This window comes from Cololabis saira, chromosome 2 (genome assembly GCF_033807715.1).
Source record: "Cololabis saira isolate AMF1-May2022 chromosome 2, fColSai1.1, whole genome shotgun sequence".
NCBI lineage: Eukaryota > Metazoa > Chordata > Actinopteri > Beloniformes > Belonidae > Cololabis > Cololabis saira.
In genome coordinates, this window is record NC_084588.1 from 36,354,040 (window position 1) to 36,380,427 (window position 26,388).

The window sequence follows — 26,388 nt, forward strand, 5'->3', positions numbered from 1 at the left end:
ACCTGAAAATGCAGAAGATCACATCACTGACGTCCCGTTTCGGATCTGAACCTGGGGCCCCATTTATAAAAGAGTGTGTAGGATTCATACTAAAAGTGTACATAAACCCAAAAGCCGAAAATGGCGGGCGCAAAAAAAATCCGGATTTATAAAAAATGTTCGCTTTATAAATCACAGTCCAGCTGGAAGGTTGCGCAGGTGAATTCGCCTCATATTCCGCCCTCTACGCGCCCACTTTCTACCATAAATGGGCAATGCAAAGTAGTTCATGACTGTATTTGTATATAAATGACCCTGCTGAGCATGCGCAGCGGCTTCCTGCAGTCTGTTTCTGCTGCGCGTCAGCATGAATGAGACATGTGTCGAGCCGGGCAACCGTGCCACTAAATTTCACGGAGACCGAGATCGAGATGTTGTGGATGAGGTGGAGGCCAGGAAGACAACATTATTTGGTGGTCACAGTAGTGGCATCACTTACATCAACAACGTTGTTGCTGCGCTAAACGCAGTGAGTGCCATGGACAGATCTGTGGCAGAAATTTTAAAAAGAAGTGGTGCAATCTGAAGGTGGAAGCCAAGAGGAGAGTGGCCCGGCACTAATTTGTTCTTTCCTCAGTCAATCTACAGTTGGAAGCGGTGGGTGACGAGGAAGTTCCCGGCACGGCGCGTCCTGGCACCGAGCATGGCGCACCTGGAAGTGGCCGTGTCCTGACTGACGCTGTGCTTCTAACACAGAGGGACACGATCAGCGTTATTATATTATAAGTCTGATAATGATATATTATGTTATGTATCATGTGGTGTACGGAAGGTCAAAGGGACATTATCAAATTTCAACGTGTTTATTTAATTAGTGAAATGAAAAGAAGCAACAAGTGTGTGGAGCAAGATGGTGAAATGAATATATGAGTTGAGTTTGTGAAGCTGCAGTGAGTGCTGTAATTAATCGTTTTCTCCAGGTGGAGGCGCTGTAGGAGCAACAAAGTGTAGTTTTGAATGTAACAGAAGAGAGAAAAGCAGCAACAAGATGTGAAGAGCTGATGTGTTATGACGGTAGTTATTATAAGAGTAGAGGGAGTGTAAAAAGACTGGGTCTCGCTGTATTACTCAGGCTGCACTTCAGCATCTATTCACAGGTGCGACCCCACTACTGAGCGGTACGGGGGATTTGACCTGCTCCGTTTCCGACCTGGGCCGATGCTCCCCTCCTTAGACGACCTGGTGGTCCCGGACTCCCCCAGGATCACCATATCGATACCAAACTTAGTGCGGACACCTGATCGGCATAGTCCACTGCAGCTCAGAGCTCCTGAGCTCAAACGATCCACCAGCCTCAACCTCCCGGTAACTTGGATTACAGGCACGCGCCACCGCACCCGGCAGGGACATCACACACTTATCTGTCTTTTAACTTTTAATAAGGAGATTTTATGTTTTTTTCCTCAGACTTGGAAGTTATCTGAAAATGTGATTCCAACATACACATCTACAAATGAATCCAGTGAAAAGCTTTGAAAAAGGGCAAATGAAAAAAGGAAAACGGAGGGGAATTAATTGGAAAAAAAGCAGCTTTCTTCCACCAGTCAGTGGTAGTGTGGCCGAGCGGTCTAAGGCGCTGGATTAAGGCTCCAGTCTCATAAGAGGCGTGGGTTCAAATCCCACCACTGCCATCAACAAATGTTTAGAAGCTGATGACTTCACTTTACATCAAATACTTGTTTGTGATGAGCATTGTTTCAGGGACTTTTGTGAACAAATGTTGCAGGAATCCTTCTAAAACTATGTGAACCCTGTAATATCTGAACTCGCACCTGAATGCCGTTAACTGACTCTTCAATTTATAATGTTTGCTGTGACTTGATTGTCGTCCTCTGATGTGGGTCACTTTGGATAAGAAGTTCTTCTAAATGTTCTGTAATGTTAAAATAAAACCTAAAAGCTTAAGGCTTCTCTTCCATGTACCATGTAAACACCTGAAAATGCAGAAGATCACATCACTGACGTCCCGTTTCGGATCTGAACCTGGGGCCCCATTTATAAAAGAGTGTGTAGGATTCATACTAAAAGTGTACATAAACCCAAAAGCCGAAAATGGCGGGCGCAAAAAAAATCCGGATTTATAAAAAATGTTCGCTTTATAAATCACAGTCCAGCTGGAAGGTTGCGCAGGTGAATTCGCCTCATATTCCGCCCTCTACGCGCTCACTTTCTACCATAAATGGGCAATGCAAAGTAGTTCATGACTGTATTTGTATATAAATGACCCTGCTGAGCATGCGCAGCGGCTTCCTGCAGTCTGTTTCTGCTGCGCGTCAGCATGAATGAGACATGTGTCGAGCCGGGCAACCGTGCCACTAAATTTCACGGAGACCGAGATCGAGATGTTGTGGATGAGGTGGAGGCCAGGAAGACAACATTATTTGGTGGTCACAGTAGTGGCATCACTTACATCAACAACGTTGTTGCTGCGCTAAACGCAGTGAGTGCCATGGACAGATCTGTGGCAGAAATTTTAAAAAGAAGTGGTGCAATCTGAAGGTGGAAGCCAAGAGGAGAGTGGCCCGGCACTAATTTGTTCTGTCCTCAGTCAATCTACAGTTGGAAGCGGTGGGTGACGAGGAAGTTCCCGGCACGGCGCGTCCTGGCACCGAGCATGGCGCACCTGGAAGTGGCCGTGTCCTGACTGACGCTGTGCTTCTAACACAGAGGGACACGATCAGCGTTATTATATTATAAGTCTGATAATGATATATTATGTTATGTATCATGTGGTGTACGGAAGGTCAAAGGGACATTATCAAATTTCAACGTGTTTATTTAATTAGTGAAATGAAAAGAAGCAACAAGTGTGTGGAGCAAGATGGTGAAATGAATATATGAGTTGAGTTTGTGAAGCTGCAGTGAGTGCTGTAATTAATCGTTTTCTCCAGGTGGAGGCGCTGTAGGAGCAACAAAGTGTAGTTTTGAATGTAACAGAAGAGAGAAAAGCAGCAACAAGATGTGAAGAGCTGATGTGTTATGACGGTAGTTATTATAAGAGTAGAGGGAGTGTAAAAAGACTGGGTCTCGCTGTATTACTCAGGCTGCACTTCAGCATCTATTCACAGGTGCGACCCCACTACTGAGCGGTACGGGGGATTTGACCTGCTCCGTTTCCGACCTGGGCCGATGCTCCCCTCCTTAGACGACCTGGTGGTCCCGGACTCCCCCAGGATCACCATATCGATACCAAACTTAGTGCGGACACCTGATCGGCATAGTCCACTGCAGCTCAGAGCTCCTGAGCTCAAACGATCCACCAGCCTCAACCTCCCGGTAACTTGGATTACAGGCACGCGCCACCGCACCCGGCAGGGACATCACACACTTATCTGTCTTTTAACTTTTAATAAGGAGATTTTATGTTTTTTTCCTCAGACTTGGAAGTTATCTGAAAATGTGATTCCAACATACACATCTACAAATGAATCCAGTGAAAAGCTTTGAAAAAGGGCAAATGAAAAAAGGAAAACGGAGGGGAATTAATTGGAAAAAAAGCAGCTTTCTTCCACCAGTCAGTGGTAGTGTGGCCGAGCGGTCTAAGGCGCTGGATTAAGGCTCCAGTCTCATAAGAGGCGTGGGTTCAAATCCCACCACTGCCATCAACAAATGTTTAGAAGCTGATGACTTCACTTTACATCAAATACTTGTTTGTGATGAGCATTGTTTCAGGGACTTTTGTGAACAAATGTTGCAGGAATCCTTCTAAAACTATGTGAACCCTGTAATATCTGAACTCGCACCTGAATGCCGTTAACTGACTCTTCAATTTATAATGTTTGCTGTGACTTGATTGTCGTCCTCTGATGTGGGTCACTTTGGATAAGAAGTTCTTCTAAATGTTCTGTAATGTTAAAATAAAACCTAAAAGCTTAAGGCTTCTCTTCCATGTACCATGTAAACACCTGAAAATGCAGAAGATCACATCACTGACGTCCCGTTTCGGATCTGAACCTGGGGCCCCATTTATAAAAGAGTGTGTAGGATTCATACTAAAAGTGTACATAAACCCAAAAGCCGAAAATGGCGGGCGCAAAAAAAATCCGGATTTATAAAAAATGTTCGCTTTATAAATCACAGTCCAGCTGGAAGGTTGCGCAGGTGAATTCGCCTCATATTCCGCCCTCTACGCGCTCACTTTCTACCATAAATGGGCAATGCAAAGTAGTTCATGACTGTATTTGTATATAAATGACCCTGCTGAGCATGCGCAGCGGCTTCCTGCAGTCTGTTTCTGCTGCGCGTCAGCATGAATGAGACATGTGTCGAGCCGGGCAACCGTGCCACTAAATTTCACGGAGACCGAGATCGAGATGTTGTGGATGAGGTGGAGGCCAGGAAGACAACATTATTTGGTGGTCACAGTAGTGGCATCACTTACATCAACAACGTTGTTGCTGCGCTAAACGCAGTGAGTGCCATGGACAGATCTGTGGCAGAAATTTTAAAAAGAAGTGGTGCAATCTGAAGGTGGAAGCCAAGAGGAGAGTGGCCCGGCACTAATTTGTTCTGTCCTCAGTCAATCTACAGTTGGAAGCGGTGGGTGACGAGGAAGTTCCCGGCACGGCGCGTCCTGGCACCGAGCATGGCGCACCTGGAAGTGGCCGTGTCCTGACTGACGCTGTGCTTCTAACACAGAGGGACACGATCAGCGTTATTATATTATAAGTCTGATAATGATATATTATGTTATGTATCATGTGGTGTACGGAAGGTAAAAGGGACATTATCAAATTTCAACGTGTTTATTTAATTAGTGAAATGAAAAGAAGCAACAAGTGTGTGGAGCAAGATGGTGAAATGAATATATGAGTTGAGTTTGTGAAGCTGCAGTGAGTGCTGTAATGAATCGTTTTCTCCAGGTGGAGGCGCTGTAGGAGCAACAAAGTGTAGTTTTGAATGTAACAGAAGAGAGAAAAGCAGCAACAAGATGTGAAGAGCTGATGTGTTATGACGGTAGTTATTATAAGAGTAGAGGGAGTGTAAAAAGACTGGGTCTCGCTGTATTACTCAGGCTGCACTTCAGCATCTATTCACAGGTGCGACCCCACTACTGAGCGGTACGGGGGATTTGACCTGCTCCGTTTCCGACCTGGGCCGATGCTCCCCTCCTTAGACGACCTGGTGGTCCCGGACTCCCCCAGGATCACCATATCGATACCAAACTTAGTGCGGACACCTGATCGGCATAGTCCACTGCAGCTCAGAGCTCCTGAGCTCAAACGATCCACCAGCCTCAACCTCCCGGTAACTTGGATTACAGGCACGCGCCACCGCACCCGGCAGGGACATCACACACTTATCTGTCTTTTAACTTTTAATAAGGAGATTTTATGTTTTTTCCTCAGACTTGGAAGTTATCTGAAAATGTGATTCCAACATACACATCTACAAATGAATCCAGTGAAAAGCTTTGAAAAAGGGCTAATGAAAAAAGGAAAACGGAGGGGAATTAATTGGAAAAAAAGCAGCTTTCTTCCACCAGTCAGTGGTAGTGTGGCCGAGCGGTCTAAGGCGCTGGATTAAGGCTCCAGTCTCATAAGAGGCGTGGGTTCAAATCCCACCACTGCCATCAACAAATGTTTAGAAGCTGATGACTTCACTTTACATCAAATACTTGTTTGTGATGAGCATTGTTTCAGGGACTTTTGTGAACAAATGTTGCAGGAATCCTTCTAAAACTATGTGAACCCTGTAATATCTGAACTCGCACCTGAATGCCGTTAACTGACTCTTCAATTTATAATGTTTGCTGTGACTTGATTGTCGTCCTCTGATGTGGGTCACTTTGGATAAGAAGTTCTTCTAAATGTTCTGTAATGTTAAAATAAAACCTAAAAGCTTAAGGCTTCTCTTCCATGTACCATGTAAACACCTGAAAATGCAGAAGATCACATCACTGACGTCCCGTTTCGGATCTGAACCTGGGGCCCCATTTATAAAAGAGTGTGTAGGATTCATACTAAAAGTGTACATATACCCAAAAGCCGAAAATGGCGGGCACAAAAAAAATCCGGATTTATAAAAAATGTTCGCTTTATAAATCACAGTCCAGCTGGAAGGTTGCGCAGGTGAATTCGCCTCATATTCCGCCCTCTACGCGCCCACTTTCTACCATAAATGGGCAATGCAAAGTAGTTCATGACTGTATTTGTATATAAATGACCCTGCTGAGCATGCGCAGCGGCTTCCTGCAGTCTGTTTCTGCTGCGCGTCAGCATGAATGAGACATGTGTCGAGCCGGGCAACCGTGCCACTAAATTTCACGGAGACCGAGATCGAGATGTTGTGGATGAGGTGGAGGCCAGGAAGACAACATTATTTGGTGGTCACAGTAGTGGCATCACTTACATCAACAACGTTGTTGCTGCGCTAAACGCAGTGAGTGCCATGGACAGATCTGTGGCAGAAATTTTAAAAAGAAGTCGTGCAATCTGAAGGTGGAAGCCAAGAGGAGAGTGGCCCGGCACTAATTTGTTCTGTCCTCAGTCAATCTACAGTTGGAAGCGGTGGGTGACGAGGAAGTTCCCGGCACGGCGCGTCCTGGCACCGAGCATGGCGCACCTGGAAGTGGCCGTGTCCTGACTGACGCTGTGCTTCTAACACAGAGGGACACGATCAGCGTTATTATATTATAAGTCTGATAATGATATATTATGTTATGTATCATGTGGTGTACGGGAGGTCAAAGGGACATTATCAAATTTCAACGTGTTTATTTAATTAGTGAAATGAAAAGAAGCAACAAGTGTGTGGAGCAAGATGGTGAAATGAATATATGAGTTGAGTTTGTGAAGCTGCAGTGAGTGCTGTAATGAATCGTTTTCTCCAGGTGGAGGCGCTGTAGGAGCAACAAAGTGTAGTTTTGAATGTAACAGAAGAGAGAAAAGCAGCAACAAGATGTGAAGAGCTGATGTGTTATGACGGTAGTTATTATAAGAGTAGAGGGAGTGTAAAAAGACTGGGTCTCGCTGTATTACTCAGGCTGCACTTCAGCATCTATTCACAGGTGCGACCCCACTACTGAGCGGTACGGGGGATTTGACCTGCTCCGTTTCCGACCTGGGCCGATGCTCCCCTCCTTAGACGACCTGGTGGTCCCGGACTCCCCCAGGATCACCATATCGATACCAAACTTAGTGCGGACACCTGATCGGCATAGTCCACTGCAGCTCAGAGCTCCTGAGCTCAAACGATCCACCAGCCTCAACCTCCCGGTAACTTGGATTACAGGCACGCGCCACCGCACCCGGCAGGGACATCACACACTTATCTGTCTTTTAACTTTTAATAAGGAGATTTTATGTTTTTTCCTCAGACTTGGAAGTTATCTGAAAATGTGATTCCAACATACACATCTACAAATGAATCCAGTGAAAAGCTTTGAAAAAGGGCTAATGAAAAAAGGAAAACGGAGGGGAATTAATTGGAAAAAAAGCAGCTTTCTTCCACCAGTCAGTGGTAGTGTGGCCGAGCGGTCTAAGGCGCTGGATTAAGGCTCCAGTCTCATAAGAGGCGTGGGTTCAAATCCCACCACTGCCATCAACAAATGTTTAGAAGCTGATGACTTCACTTTACATCAAATACTTGTTTGTGATGAGCATTGTTTCAGGGACTTTTGTGAACAAATGTTGCAGGAATCCTTCTAAAACTATGTGAACCCTGTAATATCTGAACTCGCACCTGAATGCCGTTAACTGACTCTTCAATTTATAATGTTTGCTGTGACTTGATTGTCGTCCTCTGATGTGGGTCACTTTGGATAAGAAGTTCTTCTAAATGTTCTGTAATGTTAAAATAAAACCTAAAAGCTTAAGGCTTCTCTTCCATGTACCATGTAAACACCTGAAAATGCAGAAGATCACATCACTGACGTCCCGTTTCGGATCTGAACCTGGGGCCCCATTTATAAAAGAGTGTGTAGGATTCATACTAAAAGTGTACATAAACCCAAAAGCCGAAAATGGCGGGCACAAAAAAAATCCGGATTTATAAAAAATGTTCGCTTTATAAATCACAGTCCAGCTGGAAGGTTGCGCAGGTGAATTCGCCTCATATTCCGCCCTCTACGCGCCCACTTTCTACCATAAATGGGCAATGCAAAGTAGTTCATGACTGTATTTGTATATAAATGACCCTGCTGAGCATGCGCAGCGGCTTCCTGCAGTCTGTTTCTGCGTCAGCATGAATGAGACATGTGTCGAGCCGGGCAACCGTGCCACTAAATTTCACGGAGACCGAGATCGAGATGTTGTGGATGAGGTGGAGGCCAGGAAGACAACATTATTTGGTGGTCACAGTAGTGGCATCACTTACATCAACAACGTTGTTGCTGCGCTAAACGCAGTGAGTGCCATGGACAGATCTGTGGCAGAAATTTTAAAAAGAAGTGGTGCAATCTGAAGGTGGAAGCCAAGAGGAGAGTGGCCCGGCACTAATTTGTTCTGTCCTCAGTCAATCTACAGTTGGAAGCGGTGGGTGACGAGGAAGTTCCCGGCACGGCGCGTCCTGGCACCGAGCATGGCGCACCTGGAAGTGGCCGTGTCCTGACTGACGCTGTGCTTCTAACACAGAGGGACACGATCAGCGTTATTATATTATAAGTCTGATAATGATATATTATGTTATGTATCATGTGGTGTACGGAAGGTCAAAGGGACATTATCAAATTTCAACGTGTTTATTTAATTAGTGAAATGAAAAGAAGCAACAAGTGTGTGGAGCAAGATGGTGAAATGAATATATGAGTTGAGTTTGTGAAGCTGCAGTGAGTGCTGTAATTAATCGTTTTCTCCAGGTGGAGGCGCTGTAGGAGCAACAAAGTGTAGTTTTGAATGTAACAGAAGAGAGAAAAGCAGCAACAAGATGTGAAGAGCTGATGTGTTATGACGGTAGTTATTATAAGAGTAGAAAGACTGGGTCTCGCTGTATTACTCAGGCTGCACTTCAGCATCTATTCACAGGTGCGACCCCACTACTGAGCGGTACGGGGGATTTGACCTGCTCCGTTTCCGACCTGGGCCGATGCTCCCCTCCTTAGACGACCTGGTGGTCCCGGACTCCCCCAGGATCACCATATCGATACCAAACTTAGTGCGGACACCTGATCGGCATAGTCCACTGCAGCTCAGAGCTCCTGAGCTCAAACGATCCACCAGCCTCAACCTCCCGGTAACTTGGATTACAGGCAAGCGCCACCGCACCCGGCAGGGACATCACACACTTATCTGTCTTTTAACTTTTAATAAGGAGATTTTATGTTTTTTCCTCAGACTTGGAAGTTATCTGAAAATGTGATTCCAACATACACATCTACAAATGAATCCAGTGAAAAGCTTTGAAAAAGGGCAAATGAAAAAAGGAAAACGGAGGGGAATTAATTGGAAAAAAAGCAGCTTTCTTCCCCCAGTCAGTGGTAGTGTGGCCGAGCGGTCTAAGGCGCTGGATTAAGGCTCCAGTCTCATAAGAGGCGTGGGTTCAAATCCCACCACTGCCATCAACAAATGTTTAGAAGCTGATGACTTCACTTTACATCAAATGCTTGTTTGTGATGAGCATTGTTTCAGGGACTTTTGTGAACAAATGTTGCAGGAATCCTTCTAAAACTATGTGAACCCTGTAATATCTGAACTCGCACCTGAATGCCGTTAACTGACTCTTCAATTTATAATGTTTGCTGTGACTTGATTGTCGTCCTCTGATGTGGGTCACTTTGGATAAGAAGTTCTTCTAAATGTTCTGTAATGTTAAAATAAAACCTAAAAGCTTAAGGCTTCTCTTCCATGTACCATGTAAACACCTGAAAATGCAGAAGATCACATCACTGACGTCCCGTTTCGGATCTGAACCTGGGGCCCCATTTATAAAAGAGTGTGTAGGATTCATACTAAAAGTGTACATAAACCCAAAAGCCGAAAATGGCGGGCGCAAAATAAAATCCGGATTTATAAAAAATGTTCGCTTTATAAATCACAGTCCAGCTGGAAGGTTGCGCAGGTGAATTCGCCTCATATTCCGCCCTCTACGCGCCCACTTTCTACCATAAATGGGCAATGCAAAGTAGTTCATGACTGTATTTGTATATAAATGACCCTGCTGAGCATGCGCAGCGGCTTCCTGCAGTCTGTTTCTGCTGCGCGTCAGCATGAATGAGACATGTGTCGAGCCGGGCAACCGTGCCACTAAATTTCACGGAGACCGAGATCGAGATGTTGTGGATGAGGTGGAGGCCAGGAAGACAACATTATTTGGTGGTCACAGTAGTGGCATCACTTACATCAACAACGTTGTTGCTGCGCTAAACGCAGTGAGTGCCATGGACAGATCTGTGGCAGAAATTTTAAAAAGAAGTGGTGCAATCTGAAGGTGGAAGCCAAGAGGAGAGTGGCCCGGCACTAATTTGTTCTGTCCTCAGTCAATCTACAGTTGGAAGCGGTGGGTGACGAGGAAGTTCCCGGCACGGCGCGTCCTGGCACCGAGCATGGCGCACCTGGAAGTGGCCGTGTCCTGACTGACGCTGTGCTTCTAACACAGAGGGACACGATCAGCGTTATTATATTATAAGTCTGATAATGATATATTATGTTATGTATCATGTGGTGTACGGAAGGTCAAAGGGACATTATCAAATTTCAACGTGTTTATTTAATTAGTGAAATGAAAAGAAGCAACAAGTGTGTGGAGCAAGATGGTGAAATGAATATATGAGTTGAGTTTGTGAAGCTGCAGTGAGTGCTGTAATGAATCGTTTTCTCCAGGTGGAGGCGCTGTAGGAGCAACAAAGTGTAGTTTTGAATGTAACAGAAGAGAGAAAAGCAGCAACAAGATGTGAAGAGCTGATGTGTTATGACGGTAGTTATTATAAGAGTAGAGGGAGTGTAGAAAGACTGGGTCTCGCTGTATTACTCAGGCTGCACTTCAGCATCTATTCACAGGTGCGACCCCACTACTGAGCGGTACGGGGGATTTGACCTGCTCCGTTTCCGACCTGGGCCGATGCTCCCCTCCTTAGACGACCTGCTGGTCCCGGACTCCCCCAGGATCACCATATCGATACCAAACTTAGTGCGGACACCTGATCGGCATAGTCCACTGCAGCTCAGAGCTCCTGAGCTCAAACGATCCACCAGCCTCAACCTCCCGGTAACTTGGATTACAGGCACGCGCCACCACACCCGGCAGGGACATCACACACTTATCTGTCTTTTAACTTTTAATAAGGAGATTTTATGTTTTTTCCTCAGACTTGGAAGTTATCTGAAAATGTGATTCCAACATACACATCTACAAATGAATCCAGTGAAAAGCTTTGAAAAAGGGCAAATGAAAAAAGGAAAACGGAGGGGAATTAATTGGAAAAAAAGCAGCTTTCTTCCCCCAGTCAGTGGTAGTGTGGCCGAGCGGTCTAAGGCGCTGGATTAAGGCTCCAGTCTCATAAGAGGCGTGGGTTCAAATCCCACCACTGCCATCAACAAATGTTTAGAAGCTGATGACTTCACTTTACATCAAATGCTAAACCTTGTTTGTGATGAGCATTGTTTCAGGGACTTTTGTGAACAAATGTTGCAGGAATCCTTCTAAAACTATGTGAACCCTGTAATATCTGAACTCGCACCTGAATGCCGTTAACTGACTCTTCAATTTATAATGTTTGCTGTGACTTGATTGTCGTCCTCTGATGTGGGTCACTTTGGATAAGAAGTTCTTCTAAATGTTCTGTAATGTTAAAATAAAACCTAAAAGCTTAAGGCTTCTCTTCCATGTACCATGTAAACACCTGAAAATGCAGAAGATCACATCACTGACGTCCCGTTTCGGATCTGAACCTGGGGCCCCATTTATAAAAGAGTGTGTAGGATTCATACTAAAAGTGTACATAAACCCAAAAGCCGAAAATGGCGGGCGCAAAATAAAATCCGGATTTATAAAAAATGTTCGCTTTATAAATCACAGTCCAGCTGGAAGGTTGCGCAGGTGAATTCGCCTCATATTCCGCCCTCTACGCGCCCACTTTCTACCATAAATGGGCAATGCAAAGTAGTTCATGACTGTATTTGTATATAAATGACCCTGCTGAGCATGCGCAGCGGCTTCCTGCAGTCTGTTTCTGCTGCGCGTCAGCATGAATGAGACATGTGTCGAGCCGGGCAACCGTGCCACTAAATTTCACGGAGACCGAGATCGAGATGTTGTGGATGAGGTGGAGGCCAGGAAGACAACATTATTTGGTGGTCACAGTAGTGGCATCACTTACATCAACAACGTTGTTGCTGCGCTAAACGCAGTGAGTGCCATGGACAGATCTGTGGCAGAAATTTTAAAAAGAAGTGGTGCAATCTGAAGGTGGAAGCCAAGAGGAGAGTGGCCCGGCACTAATTTGTTCTGTCCTCAGTCAATCTACAGTTGGAAGCGGTGGGTGACGAGGAAGTTCCCGGCACGGCGCGTCCTGGCACCGAGCATGGCGCACCTGGAAGTGGCCGTGTCCTGACTGACGCTGTGCTTCTAACACAGAGGGACACGATCAGCGTTATTATATTATAAGTCTGATAATGATATATTATGTTATGTATCATGTGGTGTACGGAAGGTCAAAGGGACATTATCAAATTTCAACGTGTTTATTTAATTAGTGAAATGAAAAGAAGCAACAAGTGTGTGGAGCAAGATGGTGAAATGAATATATGAGTTGAGTTTGTGAAGCTGCAGTGAGTGCTGGAATTAATCGTTTTCTCCAGGTGGAGGCGCTGTAGGAGCAACAAAGTGTAGTTTTGAATGTAACAGAAGAGAGAAAAGCAGCAACAAGATGTGAAGAGCTGATGTGTTATGACGGTAGTTATTATAAGAGTAGAGGGAGTGTAAAAAGACTGGGTCTCGCTGTATTACTCAGGCTGCACTTCAGCATCTATTCACAGGTGCGACCCCACTACTGAGCGGTACGGGGGATTTGACCTGCTCCGTTTCCGACCTGGGCCGATGCTCCCCTCCTTAGACGACCTGGTGGTCCCGGACTCCCCCAGGATCACCATATCGATACCAAACTTAGTGCGGACACCTGATCGGCATAGTCCACTGCAGCTCAGAGCTCCTGAGCTCAAACGATCCACCAGCCTCAACCTCCCGGTAACTTGGATTACAGGCACGCGCCACCGCACCCGGCAGGGACATCACACACTTATCTGTCTTTTAACTTTTAATAAGGAGATTTTATGTTTTTTCCTCAGACTTGGAAGTTATCTGAAAATGTGATTCCAACATACACATCTACAAATGAATCCAGTGAAAAGCTTTGAAAAAGGGCAAATGAAAAAAGGAAAACGGAGGGGAATTAATTGGAAAAAAAGCAGCTTTCTTCCACCAGTCAGTGGTAGTGTGGCCGAGCGGTCTAAGGCGCTGGATTAAGGCTCCAGTCTCATAAGAGGCGTGGGTTCAAATCCCACCACTGCCATCAACAAATGTTTAGAAGCTGATGACTTCACTTTACATCAAATGCTAAACCTTGTTTGTGATGAGCATTGTTTCAGGGACTTTTGTGAACAAATGTTGCAGGAATCCTTCTAAAACTATGTGAACCCTGTAATATCTGAACTCGCACCTGAATGCCGTTAACTGACTCTTCAATTTATAATGTTTGCTGTGACTTGATTGTCGTCCTCTGATGTGGGTCACTTTGGATAAGAAGTTCTTCTAAATGTTCTGTAATGTTAAAATAAAACCTAAAAGCTTAAGGCTTCTCTTCCATGTACCATGTAAACACCTGAAAATGCAGAAGATCACATCACTGACGTCCCGTTTCGGATCTGAACCTGGGGCCCCATTTATAAAAGAGTGTGTAGGATTCATACTAAAAGTGTACATAAACCCAAAAGCCGAAAATGGCGGGCGCAAAATAAAATCCGGATTTATAAAAAATGTTCGCTTTATAAATCACAGTCCAGCTGGAAGGTTGCGCAGGTGAATTCGCCTCATATTCCGCCCTCTACGCGCCCACTTTCTACCATAAATGGGCAATGCAAAGTAGTTCATGACTGTATTTGTATATAAATGACCCTGCTGAGCATGCGCAGCGGCTTCCTGCAGTCTGTTTCTGCTGCGCGTCAGCATGAATGAGACATGTGTCGAGCCGGGCAACCGTGCCACTAAATTTCACGGAGACCGAGATCGAGATGTTGTGGATGAGGTGGAGGCCAGGAAGACAACATTATTTGGTGGTCACAGTAGTGGCATCACTTACATCAACAACGTTGTTGCTGCGCTAAACGCAGTGAGTGCCATGGACAGATCTGTGGCAGAAATTTTAAAAAGAAGTGGTGCAATCTGAAGGTGGAAGCCAAGAGGAGAGTGGCCCGGCACTAATTTGTTCTGTCCTCAGTCAATCTACAGTTGGAAGCGGTGGGTGACGAGGAAGTTCCCGGCACGGCGCGTCCTGGCACCGAGCATGGCGCACCTGGAAGTGGCCGTGTCCTGACTGACGCTGTGCTTCTAACACAGAGGGACACGATCAGCGTTATTATATTATAAGTCTGATAATGATATATTATGTTATGTATCATGTGGTGTACGGAAGGTCAAAGGGACATTATCAAATTTCAACGTGTTTATTTAATTAGTGAAATGAAAAGAAGCAACAAGTGTGTGGAGCAAGATGGTGAAATGAATATATGAGTTGAGTTTGTGAAGCTGCAGTGAGTGCTGGAATTAATCGTTTTCTCCAGGTGGAGGCGCTGTAGGAGCAACAAAGTGTAGTTTTGAATGTAACAGAAGAGAGAAAAGCAGCAACAAGATGTGAAGAGCTGATGTGTTATGACGGTAGTTATTATAAGAGTAGAGGGAGTGTAAAAAGACTGGGTCTCGCTGTATTACTCAGGCTGCACTTCAGCATCTATTCACAGGTGCGACCCCACTACTGAGCGGTACGGGGGATTTGACCTGCTCCGTTTCCGACCTGGGCCGATGCTCCCCTCCTTAGACGACCTGGTGGTCCCGGACTCCCCCAGGATCACCATATCGATACCAAACTTAGTGCGGACACCTGATCGGCATAGTCCACTGCAGCTCAGAGCTCCTGAGCTCAAACGATCCACCAGCCTCAACCTCCCGGTAACTTGGATTACAGGCACGCGCCACCGCACCCGGCAGGGACATCACACACTTATCTGTCTTTTAACTTTTAATAAGGAGATTTTATGTTTTTTCCTCAGACTTGGAAGTTATCTGAAAATGTGATTCCAACATACACATCTACAAATGAATCCAGTGAAAAGCTTTGAAAAAGGGCAAATGAAAAAAGGAAAACGGAGGGGAATTAATTGGAAAAAAAGCAGCTTTCTTCCACCAGTCAGTGGTAGTGTGGCCGAGCGGTCTAAGGCGCTGGATTAAGGCTCCAGTCTCATAAGAGGCGTGGGTTCAAATCCCACCACTGCCATCAACAAATGTTTAGAAGCTGATGACTTCACTTTACATCAAATGCTAAACCTTGTTTGTGATGAGCATTGTTTCAGGGACTTTTGTGAACAAATGTTGCAGGAATCCTTCTAAAACTATGTGAACCCTGTAATATCTGAACTCGCACCTGAATGCCGTTAACTGACTCTTCAATTTATAATGTTTGCTGTGACTTGATTGTCGTCCTCTGATGTGGGTCACTTTGGATAAGAAGTTCTTCTAAATGTTCTGTAATGTTAAAATAAAACCTAAAAGCTTAAGGCTTCTCTTCCATGTACCATGTAAACACCTGAAAATGCAGAAGATCACATCACTGACGTCCCGTTTCGGATCTGAACCTGGGGCCCCATTTATAAAAGAGTGTGTAGGATTCATACTAAAAGTGTACATAAACCCAAAAGCCGAAAATGGCGGGCGCAAAATAAAATCCGGATTTATAAAAAATGTTCGCTTTATAAATCACAGTCCAGCTGGAAGGTTGCGCAGGTGAATTCGCCTCATATTCCGCCCTCTACGCGCCCACTTTCTACCATAAATGGGCAATGCAAAGTAGTTCATGACTGTATTTGTATATAAATGACCCTGCTGAGCATGCGCAGCGGCTTCCTGCAGTCTGTTTCTGCTGCGCGTCAGCATGAATGAGACATGTGTCGAGCCGGGCAACCGTGCCACTAAATTTCACGGAGACCGAGATCGAGATGTTGTGGATGAGGTGGAGGCCAGGAAGACAACATTATTTGGTGGTCACAGTAGTGGCATCACTTACATCAACAACGTTGTTGCTGCGCTAAACGCAGTGAGTGCCATGGACAGATCTGTGGCAGAAATTTTAAAAAGAAGTGGTGCAATCTGAAGGTGGAAGCCAAGAGGAGAGTGGCCCGGCACTAATTTGTTCTGTCCTCAGTCAATCTACAGTTGGAAGCGGTGGGTGACGAGGAAGTTCCCGGCACGGCGCGTCCTGGCACCGAGCATGGCGCACCTGGAAGTGGCCGTGTCCTGACTGACGCTGTGCTTCTAACACAGAGGGACACGATCAGCGTTATTATATTATAAGTCTGATAATGATATATTATGTTATGTATCATGTGGTGTACGGAAGGTCAAAGGGACATTATCAAATTTCAACGTGTTTATTTAATTAGTGAAATGAAAAGAAGCAACAAGTGTGTGGAGCAAGATGGTGAAATGAATATATGAGTTGAGTTTGTGAAGCTGCAGTGAGTGCTGGAATTAATCGTTTTCTCCAGGTGGAGGCGCTGTAGGAGCAACAAAGTGTAGTTTTGAATGTAACAGAAGAGAGAAAAGCAGCAACAAGATGTGAAGAGCTGATGTGTTATGACGGTAGTTATTATAAGAGTAGAGGGAGTGTAAAAAGACTGGGTCTCGCTGTATTACTCAGGCTGCACTTCAGCATCTATTCACAGGTGCGACCCCACTACTGAGCGGTACGGGGGATTTGACCTGCTCCGTTTCCGACCTGGGCCGATGCTCCCCTCCTTAGACGACCTGGTGGTCCCGGACTCCCCCAGGATCACCATATCGATACCAAACTTAGTGCGGACACCTGATCGGCATAGTCCACTGCAGCTCAGAGCTCCTGAGCTCAAACGATCCACCAGCCTCAACCTCCCGGTAACTTGGATTACAGGCACGCGCCACCGCACCCGGCAGGGACATCACACACTTATCTGTCTTTTAACTTTTAATAAGGAGATTTTATGTTTTTTCCTCAGACTTGGAAGTTATCTGAAAATGTGATTCCAACATACACATCTACAAATGAATCCAGTGAAAAGCTTTGAAAAAGGGCAAATGAAAAAAGGAAAACGGAGGGGAATTAATTGGAAAAAAAGCAGCTTTCTTCCACCAGTCAGTGGTAGTGTGGCCGAGCGGTCTAAGGCGCTGGATTAAGGCTCCAGTCTCATAAGAGGCGTGGGTTCAAATCCCACCACTGCCATCAACAAATGTTTAGAAGCTGATGACTTCACTTTACATCAAATGCTAAACCTTGTTTGTGATGAGCATTGTTTCAGGGACTTTTGTGAACAAATGTTGCAGGAATCCTTCTAAAACTATGTGAACCCTGTAATATCTGAACTCGCACCTGAATGCCGTTAACTGACTCTTCAATTTATAATGTTTGCTGTGACTTGATTGTCGTCCTCTGATGTGGGTCACTTTGGATAAGAAGTTCTTCTAAATGTTCTGTAATGTTAAAATAAAACCTAAAAGCTTAAGGCTTCTCTTCCATGTACCATGTAAACACCTGAAAATGCAGAAGATCACATCACTGACGTCCCGTTTCGGATCTGAACCTGGGGCCCCATTTATAAAAGAGTGTGTAGGATTCATACTAAAAGTGTACATAAACCCAAAAGCCGAAAATGGCGGGCGCAAAATAAAATCCGGATTTATAAAAAATGTTCGCTTTATAAATCACAGTCCAGCTGGAAGGTTGCGCAGGTGAATTCGCCTCATATTCCGCCCTCTACGCGCCCACTTTCTACCATAAATGGGCAATGCAAAGTAGTTCATGACTGTATTTGTATATAAATGACCCTGCTGAGCATGCGCAGCGGCTTCCTGCAGTCTGTTTCTGCTGCGCGTCAGCATGAATGAGACATGTGTCGAGCCGGGCAACCGTGCCACTAAATTTCACGGAGACCGAGATCGAGATGTTGTGGATGAGGTGGAGGCCAGGAAGACAACATTATTTGGTGGTCACAGTAGTGGCATCACTTACATCAACAACGTTGTTGCTGCGCTAAACGCAGTGAGTGCCATGGACAGATCTGTGGCAGAAATTTTAAAAAGAAGTGGTGCAATCTGAAGGTGGAAGCCAAGAGGAGAGTGGCCCGGCACTAATTTGTTCTGTCCTCAGTCAATCTACAGTTGGAAGCGGTGGGTGACGAGGAAGTTCCCGGCACGGCGCGTCCTGGCACCGAGCATGGCGCACCTGGAAGTGGCCGTGTCCTGACTGACGCTGTGCTTCTAACACAGAGGGACACGATCAGCGTTATTATATTATAAGTCTGATAATGATATATTATGTTATGTATCATGTGGTGTACGGAAGGTCAAAGGGACATTATCAAATTTCAACGTGTTTATTTAATTAGTGAAATGAAAAGAAGCAACAAGTGTGTGGAGCAAGATGGTGAAATGAATATATGAGTTGAGTTTGTGAAGCTGCAGTGAGTGCTGGAATTAATCGTTTTCTCCAGGTGGAGGCGCTGTAGGAGCAACAAAGTGTAGTTTTGAATGTAACAGAAGAGAGAAAAGCAGCAACAAGATGTGAAGAGCTGATGTGTTATGACGGTAGTTATTATAAGAGTAGAGGGAGTGTAAAAAGACTGGGTCTCGCTGTATTACTCAGGCTGCACTTCAGCATCTATTCACAGGTGCGACCCCACTACTGAGCGGTACGGGGGATTTGACCTGCTCCGTTTCCGACCTGGGCCGATGCTCCCCTCCTTAGACGACCTGGTGGTCCCGGACTCCCCCAGGATCACCATATCGATACCAAACTTAGTGCGGACACCTGATCGGCATAGTCCACTGCAGCTCAGAGCTCCTGAGCTCAAACGATCCACCAGCCTCAACCTCCCGGTAACTTGGATTACAGGCACGCGCCACCGCACCCGGCAGGGACATCACACACTTATCTGTCTTTTAACTTTTAATAAGGAGATTTTATGTTTTTTCCTCAGACTTGGAAGTTATCTGAAAATGTGATTCCAACATACACATCTACAAATGAATCCAGTGAAAAGCTTTGAAAAAGGGCAAATGAAAAAAGGAAAACGGAGGGGAATTAATTGGAAAAAAAGCAGCTTTCTTCCACCAGTCAGTGGTAGTGTGGCCGAGCGGTCTAAGGCGCTGGATTAAGGCTCCAGTCTCATAAGAGGCGTGGGTTCAAATCCCACCACTGCCATCAACAAATGTTTAGAAGCTGACTTTACATCAAATGCTAAACCTTGTTTGTGATGAGCATTGTTTCAGGGACTTTTGTGAACAAATGTTGCAGGAATCCTTCTAAAACTATGTGAACCCTGTAATATCTGAACTCGCACCTGAATGCCGTTAACTGACTCTTCAATTTATAATGTTTGCTGTGACTTGATTGTCGTCCTCTGATGTGGGTCACTTTGGATAAGAAGTTCTTCTAAATGTTCTGTAATGTTAAAATAAAACCTAAAAGCTTAAGGCTTCTCTTCCATGTACCATGTAAACACCTGAAAATGCAGAAGATCACATCACTGACGTCCCGTTTCGGATCTGAACCTGGGGCCCCATTTATAAAAGAGTGTGTAGGATTCATACTAAAAGTGTACATAAACCCAAAAGCCGAAAATGGCGGGCGCAAAATAAAATCCGGATTTATAAAAAATGTTCGCTTTATAAATCACAGTCCAGCTGGAAGGTTGCGCAGGTGAATTCGCCTCATATTCCGCCCTCTACGCGCCCACTTTCTACCATAAATGGGCAATGCAAAGTAGTTCATGACTGTATTTGTATATAAATGACCCTGCTGAGCATGCGCAGCGGCTTCCTGCAGTCTGTTTCTGCTGCGCGTCAGCATGAATGAGACATGTGTCGAGCCGGGCAACCGTGCCACTAAATTTCACGGAGACCGAGATCGAGATGTTGTGGATGAGGTGGAGGCCAGGAAGACAACATTATTTGGTGGTCACAGTAGTGGCATCACTTACATCAACAACGTTGTTGCTGCGCTAAACGCAGTGAGTGCCATGGACAGATCTGTGGCAGAAATTTTAAAAAGAAGTGGTGCAATCTGAAGGTGGAAGCCAAGAGGAGAGTGGCCCGGCACTAATTTGTTCTGTCCTCAGTCAATCTACAGTTGGAAGCGGTGGGTGACGAGGAAGTTCCCGGCACGGCGCGTCCTGGCACCGAGCATGGCGCACCTGGAAGTGGCCGTGTCCTGACTGACGCTGTGCTTCTAACACAGAGGGACACGATCAGCGTTATTATATTATAAGTCTGATAATGATATATTATGTTATGTATCATGTGGTGTACGGAAGGTCAAAGGGACATTATCAAATTTCAACGTGTTTATTTAATTAGTGAAATGAAAAGAAGCAACAAGTGTGTGGAGCAAGATGGTGAAATGAATATATGAGTTGAGTTTGTGAAGCTGCAGTGAGTGCTGTAATGAATCGTTTTCTCCAGGTGGAGGCGCTGTAGGAGCAACAAAGTGTAGTTTTGAATGTAACAGAAGAGAGAAAAGCAGCAACAAGATGTGAAGAGCTGATGTGTTATGACGGTAGTTATTATAAGAGTAGAGGGAGTGTAGAAAGACTGGGTCTCGCTGTATTACTCAGGCTGCACTTCAGCATCTATTCACAGGTGCGACCCCACTACTGAGCGGTACGGGGGATTTGACCTGCTCCGTTTCCGACCTGGGCCGATGCTCCCCTCCTTAGACGACCTGCTGGTCCCGGACTCCCCCAGGATCACCATATCGATACCAAACTTAGTGCGGACACCTGATCGGCATAGTCCACTGCAGCTCAGAGCTCCTGAGCTCAAACGATCCACCAGCCTCAACCTCCCGGTAACTTGGATTACAGGCACGCGCCACCACACCCGGCAGGGACATCACACACTTATCTGTCTTTTAACTTTTAATAAGGAGATTTTATGTTTTTTCCTCAGACTTGGAAGTTATCTGAAAATGTGATTCCAACATACACATCTACAAATGAATCCAGTGAAAAGCTTTGAAAAAGGGCAAATGAAAAAAGGAAAACGGAGGGGAATTAATTGGAAAAAAAGCAGCTTTCTTCCCCCAGTCAGTGGTAGTGTGGCCGAGCGGTCTAAGGCGCTGGATTAAGGCTCCAGTCTCATAAGAGGCGTGGGTTCAAATCCCACCACTGCCATCAACAAATGTTTAGAAGCTGATGACTTCACTTTACATCAAATGCTAAACCTTGTTTGTGATGAGCATTGTTTCAGGGACTTTTGTGAACAAATGTTGCAGGAATCCTTCTAAAACTATGTGAACCCTGTAATATCTGAACTCGCACCTGAATGCCGTTAACTGACTCTTCAATTTATAATGTTTGCTGTGACTTGATTGTCGTCCTCTGATGTGGGTCACTTTGGATAAGAAGTTCTTCTAAATGTTCTGTAATGTTAAAATAAAACCTAAAAGCTTAAGGCTTCTCTTCCATGTACCATGTAAACACCTGAAAATGCAGAAGATCACATCACTGACGTCCCGTTTCGGATCTGAACCTGGGGCCCCATTTATAAAAGAGTGTGTAGGATTCATACTAAAAGTGTACATAAACCCAAAAGCCGAAAATGGCGGGCGCAAAATAAAATCCGGATTTATAAAAAATGTTCGCTTTATAAATCACAGTCCAGCTGGAAGGTTGCGCAGGTGAATTCGCCTCATATTCCGCCCTCTACGCGCCCACTTTCTACCATAAATGGGCAATGCAAAGTAGTTCATGACTGTATTTGTATATAAATGACCCTGCTGAGCATGCGCAGCGGCTTCCTGCAGTCTGTTTCTGCTGCGCGTCAGCATGAATGAGACATGTGTCGAGCCGGGCAACCGTGCCACTAAATTTCACGGAGACCGAGATCGAGATGTTGTGGATGAGGTGGAGGCCAGGAAGACAACATTATTTGGTGGTCACAGTAGTGGCATCACTTACATCAACAACGTTGTTGCTGCGCTAAACGCAGTGAGTGCCATGGACAGATCTGTGGCAGAAATTTTAAAAAGAAGTGGTGCAATCTGAAGGTGGAAGCCAAGAGGAGAGTGGCCCGGCACTAATTTGTTCTGTCCTCAGTCAATCTACAGTTGGAAGCGGTGGGTGACGAGGAAGTTCCCGGCACGGCGCGTCCTGGCACCGAGCATGGCGCACCTGGAAGTGGCCGTGTCCTGACTGACGCTGTGCTTCTAACACAGAGGGACACGATCAGCGTTATTATATTATAAGTCTGATAATGATATATTATGTTATGTATCATGTGGTGTACGGAAGGTCAAAGGGACATTATCAAATTTCAACGTGTTTATTTAATTAGTGAAATGAAAAGAAGCAACAAGTGTGTGGAGCAAGATGGTGAAATGAATATATGAGTTGAGTTTGTGAAGCTGCAGTGAGTGCTGTAATTAATCGTTTTCTCCAGGTGGAGGCGCTGTAGGAGCAACAAAGTGTAGTTTTGAATGTAACAGAAGAGAGAAAAGCAGCAACAAGATGTGAAGAGCTGATGTGTTATGACGGTAGTTATTATAAGAGTAGAAAGACTGGGTCTCGCTGTATTACTCAGGCTGCACTTCAGCATCTATTCACAGGTGCGACCCCACTACTGAGCGGTACGGGGGATTTGACCTGCTCCGTTTCCGACCTGGGCCGATGCTCCCCTCCTTAGACGACCTGGTGGTCCCGGACTCCCCCAGGATCACCATATCGATACCAAACTTAGTGCGGACACCTGATCGGCATAGTCCACTGCAGCTCAGAGCTCCTGAGCTCAAACGATCCACCAGCCTCAACCTCCCGGTAACTTGGATTACAGGCAAGCGCCACCGCACCCGGCAGGGACATCACACACTTATCTGTCTTTTAACTTTTAATAAGGAGATTTTATGTTTTTTCCTCAGACTTGGAAGTTATCTGAAAATGTGATTCCAACATACACATCTACAAATGAATCCAGTGAAAAGCTTTGAAAAAGGGCAAATGAAAAAAGGAAAACGGAGGGGAATTAATTGGAAAAAAAGCAGCTTTCTTCCCCCAGTCAGTGGTAGTGTGGCCGAGCGGTCTAAGGCGCTGGATTAAGGCTCCAGTCTCATAAGAGGCGTGGGTTCAAATCCCACCACTGCCATCAACAAATGTTTAGAAGCTGATGACTTCACTTTACATCAAATGCTTGTTTGTGATGAGCATTGTTTCAGGGACTTTTGTGAACAAATGTTGCAGGAATCCTTCTAAAACTATGTGAACCCTGTAATATCTGAACTCGCACCTGAATGCCGTTAACTGACTCTTCAATTTATAATGTTTGCTGTGACTTGATTGTCGTCCTCTGATGTGGGTCACTTTGGATAAGAAGTTCTTCTAAATGTTCTGTAATGTTAAAATAAAACCTAAAAGCTTAAGGCTTCTCTTCCATGTACCATGTAAACACCTGAAAATGCAGAAGATCACATCACTGACGTCCCGTTTCGGATCTGAACCTGGGGCCCCATTTATAAAAGAGTGTGTAGGATTCATACTAAAAGTGTACATAAACCCAAAAGCCGAAAATGGCGGGCGCAAAATAAAATCCGGATTTATAAAAAATGTTCGCTTTATAAATCACAGTCCAGCTGGAAGGTTGCGCAGGTGAATTCGCCTCATATTCCGCCCTCTACGCGCCCACTTTCTACCATAAATGGGCAATGCAAAGTAGTTCATGACTGTATTTGTATATAAATGACCCTGCTGAGCATGCGCAGCGGCTTCCTGCAGTCTGTTTCTGCTGCGCGTCAGCATGAATGAGACATGTGTCGAGCCGGGCAACCGTGCCACTAAATTTCACGGAGACCGAGATCGAGATGTTGTGGATGAGGTGGAGGCCAGGAAGACAACATTATTTGGTGGTCACAGTAGTGGCATCACTTACATCAACAACGTTGTTGCTGCGCTAAACGCAGTGAGTGCCATGGACAGATCTGTGGCAGAAATTTTAAAAAGAAGTGGTGCAATCTGAAGGTGGAAGCCAAGAGGAGAGTGGCCCGGCACTAATTTGTTCTGTCCTCAGTCAATCTACAGTTGGAAGCGGTGGGTGACGAGGAAGTTCCCGGCACGGCGCGTCCTGGCACCGAGCATGGCGCACCTGGAAGTGGCCGTGTCCTGACTGACGCTGTGCTTCTAACACAGAGGGACACGATCAGCGTTATTATATTATAAGTCTGATAATGATATATTATGTTATGTATCATGTGGTGTACGGAAGGTCAAAGGGACATTATCAAATTTCAACGTGTTTATTTAATTAGTGAAATGAAAAGAAGCAACAAGTGTGTGGAGCAAGATGGTGAAATGAATATATGAGTTGAGTTTGTGAAGCTGCAGTGAGTGCTGGAATTAATCGTTTTCTCCAGGTGGAGGCGCTGTAGGAGCAACAAAGTGTAGTTTTGAATGTAACAGAAGAGAGAAAAGCAGCAACAAGATGTGAAGAGCTGATGTGTTATGACGGTAGTTATTATAAGAGTAGAGGGAGTGTAAAAAGACTGGGTCTCGCTGTATTACTCAGGCTGCACTTCAGCATCTATTCACAGGTGCGACCCCACTACTGAGCGGTACGGGGGATTTGACCTGCTCCGTTTCCGACCTGGGCCGATGCTCCCCTCCTTAGACGACCTGGTGGTCCCGGACTCCCCCAGGATCACCATATCGATACCAAACTTAGTGCGGACACCTGATCGGCATAGTCCACTGCAGCTCAGAGCTCCTGAGCTCAAACGATCCACCAGCCTCAACCTCCCGGTAACTTGGATTACAGGCACGCGCCACCGCACCCGGCAGGGACATCACACACTTATCTGTCTTTTAACTTTTAATAAGGAGATTTTATGTTTTTTCCTCAGACTTGGAAGTTATCTGAAAATGTGATTCCAACATACACATCTACAAATGAATCCAGTGAAAAGCTTTGAAAAAGGGCAAATGAAAAAAGGAAAACGGAGGGGAATTAATTGGAAAAAAAGCAGCTTTCTTCCACCAGTCAGTGGTAGTGTGGCCGAGCGGTCTAAGGCGCTGGATTAAGGCTCCAGTCTCATAAGAGGCGTGGGTTCAAATCCCACCACTGCCATCAACAAATGTTTAGAAGCTGACTTTACATCAAATGCTAAACCTTGTTTGTGATGAGCATTGTTTCAGGGACTTTTGTGAACAAATGTTGCAGGAATCCTTCTAAAACTATGTGAACCCTGTAATATCTGAACTCGCACCTGAATGCCGTTAACTGACTCTTCAATTTATAATGTTTGCTGTGACTTGATTGTCGTCCTCTGATGTGGGTCACTTTGGATAAGAAGTTCTTCTAAATGTTCTGTAATGTTAAAATAAAACCTAAAAGCTTAAGGCTTCTCTTCCATGTACCATGTAAACACCTGAAAATGCAGAAGATCACATCACTGACGTCCCGTTTCGGATCTGAACCTGGGGCCCCATTTATAAAAGAGTGTGTAGGATTCATACTAAAAGTGTACATAAACCCAAAAGCCGAAAATGGCGGGCGCAAAATAAAATCCGGATTTATAAAAAATGTTCGCTTTATAAATCACAGTCCAGCTGGAAGGTTGCGCAGGTGAATTCGCCTCATATTCCGCCCTCTACGCGCCCACTTTCTACCATAAATGGGCAATGCAAAGTAGTTCATGACTGTATTTGTATATAAATGACCCTGCTGAGCATGCGCAGCGGCTTCCTGCAGTCTGTTTCTGCTGCGCGTCAGCATGAATGAGACATGTGTCGAGCCGGGCAACCGTGCCACTAAATTTCACGGAGACCGAGATCGAGATGTTGTGGATGAGGTGGAGGCCAGGAAGACAACATTATTTGGTGGTCACAGTAGTGGCATCACTTACATCAACAACGTTGTTGCTGCGCTAAACGCAGTGAGTGCCATGGACAGATCTGTGGCAGAAATTTTAAAAAGAAGTGGTGCAATCTGAAGGTGGAAGCCAAGAGGAGAGTGGCCCGGCACTAATTTGTTCTGTCCTCAGTCAATCTACAGTTGGAAGCGGTGGGTGACGAGGAAGTTCCCGGCACGGCGCGTCCTGGCACCGAGCATGGCGCACCTGGAAGTGGCCGTGTCCTGACTGACGCTGTGCTTCTAACACAGAGGGACACGATCAGCGTTATTATATTATAAGTC

General features: G+C 45.4%; 13 non-coding genes across 13 annotated transcripts; all 13 read left to right on the top strand.

The window, feature by feature from the left end:
* Positions 1–1,588: 1,588 nt before the first annotated feature.
* Positions 1,589–1,670, top strand: trnal-aag (transfer RNA leucine (anticodon AAG)). The gene has a single exon. It is a non-coding gene; the product is annotated as a tRNA-Leu (tRNA).
* A 1,889-nt stretch (positions 1,671–3,559) lies between these two features.
* Positions 3,560–3,641, top strand: trnal-aag (transfer RNA leucine (anticodon AAG)). The gene has a single exon. It is a non-coding gene; the product is annotated as a tRNA-Leu (tRNA).
* Positions 3,642–5,529: 1,888 nt separating this feature from the next.
* On the top strand, positions 5,530–5,611 carry trnal-aag (transfer RNA leucine (anticodon AAG)). The gene has a single exon. It is a non-coding gene; the product is annotated as a tRNA-Leu (tRNA).
* A 1,888-nt stretch (positions 5,612–7,499) lies between these two features.
* On the top strand, positions 7,500–7,581 carry trnal-aag (transfer RNA leucine (anticodon AAG)). Its single transcript has one exon. It is a non-coding gene; the product is annotated as a tRNA-Leu (tRNA).
* Positions 7,582–9,453: 1,872 nt separating this feature from the next.
* Positions 9,454–9,535, top strand: trnal-aag (transfer RNA leucine (anticodon AAG)). The gene has a single exon. It is a non-coding gene; the product is annotated as a tRNA-Leu (tRNA).
* A 1,889-nt stretch (positions 9,536–11,424) lies between these two features.
* Positions 11,425–11,506, top strand: trnal-aag (transfer RNA leucine (anticodon AAG)). The gene has a single exon. It is a non-coding gene; the product is annotated as a tRNA-Leu (tRNA).
* Positions 11,507–13,401: 1,895 nt separating this feature from the next.
* Positions 13,402–13,483, top strand: trnal-aag (transfer RNA leucine (anticodon AAG)). The gene has a single exon. It is a non-coding gene; the product is annotated as a tRNA-Leu (tRNA).
* Positions 13,484–15,378: 1,895 nt separating this feature from the next.
* Positions 15,379–15,460, top strand: trnal-aag (transfer RNA leucine (anticodon AAG)). Its single transcript has one exon. It is a non-coding gene; the product is annotated as a tRNA-Leu (tRNA).
* Positions 15,461–17,355: 1,895 nt separating this feature from the next.
* On the top strand, positions 17,356–17,437 carry trnal-aag (transfer RNA leucine (anticodon AAG)). Its single transcript has one exon. It is a non-coding gene; the product is annotated as a tRNA-Leu (tRNA).
* A 1,895-nt stretch (positions 17,438–19,332) lies between these two features.
* trnal-aag (transfer RNA leucine (anticodon AAG)) lies at positions 19,333–19,414 on the top strand. Its single transcript has one exon. It is a non-coding gene; the product is annotated as a tRNA-Leu (tRNA).
* A 1,887-nt stretch (positions 19,415–21,301) lies between these two features.
* trnal-aag (transfer RNA leucine (anticodon AAG)) lies at positions 21,302–21,383 on the top strand. The gene has a single exon. It is a non-coding gene; the product is annotated as a tRNA-Leu (tRNA).
* A 1,884-nt stretch (positions 21,384–23,267) lies between these two features.
* On the top strand, positions 23,268–23,349 carry trnal-aag (transfer RNA leucine (anticodon AAG)). Its single transcript has one exon. It is a non-coding gene; the product is annotated as a tRNA-Leu (tRNA).
* A 1,889-nt stretch (positions 23,350–25,238) lies between these two features.
* On the top strand, positions 25,239–25,320 carry trnal-aag (transfer RNA leucine (anticodon AAG)). The gene has a single exon. It is a non-coding gene; the product is annotated as a tRNA-Leu (tRNA).
* Positions 25,321–26,388: the final 1,068 nt, after the last annotated feature.